The sequence below is a fragment of the Propithecus coquereli genome, unplaced genomic scaffold (genome assembly GCF_000956105.1).
Source record: "Propithecus coquereli isolate 6110/MARCELLA unplaced genomic scaffold, Pcoq_1.0 Scaffold50, whole genome shotgun sequence".
Taxonomy (NCBI): Eukaryota; Metazoa; Chordata; class Mammalia; order Primates; family Indriidae; genus Propithecus; species Propithecus coquereli.
This window is the reverse complement of record NW_012150841.1, coordinates 5,405,130-5,406,932: the sequence shown is the minus strand read 5'-3', so window position 1 is coordinate 5,406,932 and position 1,803 is coordinate 5,405,130. Positions and strand designations below refer to the sequence as shown.

General features: G+C 44.1%; 1 protein-coding gene across 2 annotated transcripts in view; it reads left to right on the top strand.

The window, feature by feature from the left end:
- Positions 1 to 1,803, top strand: part of APOO (apolipoprotein O) — a 58,613-nt gene that overhangs the window by 10,343 nt on the left and 46,467 nt on the right. The window lies entirely within an intron of this gene.

Sequence of the window (1,803 nt, the reverse complement as noted above, 5' to 3'; positions counted from 1 at the left end):
GCGCCCGGCCCAAAAGTATTTTTTATTTCAAAACTTGGTAGTTGATTGGATGTGGCAGAGGAGGGAGAAGGAGAATTCAAGAATGCTGCCCAGGCTTTTGGCTTGGAAAATTGAGTGACTGTAGGAACTATTCATTGAGATGAGGAAGTGGAAGAAGGCTGAATTTGGTTTTCAGGGAGGTAACAGTTTGGATGGGAATAGGTCGGGCTTGTTGAAGTATCTGGACATTCAGAGGTGGTAATCAGTTGACCTGGAACCCAAGGGCAAGGAGTTTTCCTGTGACAGATGTGGGCTGGAGACTGGGGACTCATTGGCTGCTGACTGAGGCCCGCAGGGCAAGAAGAAAACTGGCCTAGTGAAAACTGGTCTGAGTCAGTTCCTTCCTGAAGGGTGAGCGTGTGACCTGTACTCAGAGCTCACTACGCAGAGGAGCCTGAGTGAACGTGTCTGTGGCTATAAGGCATTATTGCCTCACTCATTCTTTGTGGCTTGGTGTAATGCTTATACTACCTATCTGTCTTCCTGAAATTAATTTTCTCACCATGTTACTAATATGTTAACTAGTACAAACTGAGGGGAGAATTACAATGCTAAATGGAAAAGGAAAATTATCTGCAAATTGGAAAAGTACTCTACTATACTCGAATATTATTTTTAATGCCACGTATTTTGAAAGATAATAAAGTTTTTTTTCCCCTAACAATTTAAGCATCTCCAAGGGATCTTCTTAAGGAATTATGGCAACTACATTTTTACTTGCATAAATACATTTTTTATGTGCAGAATTAATTGGTTGGGTTTTTTCCCTTTTCTTACCCTTCAGAGAAGTTGGGCAGTAGACCACAAAGAAGAAAAAACTGACCTGCAGCTCTGGATGCAGTCTGAAAGCACAGGCTCAGGTTCTAGTTCTAGTTTCTGGTTTCTGGCTGAGTGATCTTGATGAGATTTCTCAATCTCTCGGAGTCCTCTGATCACGGTACTGTGGGGATAGTAACATGCCCTCCCCACCACCCCGCGATATCTCACAGGGTTGTCGGTAGGTTCAAATGAGATAACGTACGTGAAAAGAATGGCGAACTACAGAGTACTATGTGAATGTGTTTTCCATTCCTCCTGCATCACATCTGTCCACTGAAGTGATCTATGGTTGCAGGTTAGCACTCTGGACTTAAGACTGTAAAAAGTAGATCAAATTTGGATAAATTCACTTCTCATTTGGAAGTGAATTCTGCTCAGGACACTGTAGCACTCTTCTTCCATCTACTTTTTTCTTTTTTCTTTTTTTTTTTTGAGACAGAGTCTCACTCTGTTGCCCTGGCTAGAGTACATTGGCATCATCATAGCTCACTACAACCTCAAACTCCTGAGCTCAAGCCATCCTCCCTCCTCAGCCTCCAGAGCAGCTGGGGCTATAGGTACACACCACCATGCCTGGCTAATTTTTCTATTAATATTTTTTGTAGAGACAGGGTGTCACTCTTGCTTAGGCTGGTCTCGAACTCCTGGCCTCAAGCGATCCTCCTGACTCAGCCTCCCAGAGTGCTGGGATTACAGGCATGAGCCACCATCTACTTCTAAAATGCAAATAGCCTCCCAGTTGCAACTAACACTGGAAGAGGAGAAGGAAGAAGTAGATGAATGATACCTTAAAAGAATGGGGAGAGGCCAGGCACGGTGGCTCGCACCTATAATCCTAGCGCTCTGGGAGGCTGAGGTGGGCAGATTGTTTGAGCTCAGGAGTTCGAGACCAGCCTGAGCAAGAGCGAGACCCCGTCTCTACCAAAAATAGAAAGAAATTAATTG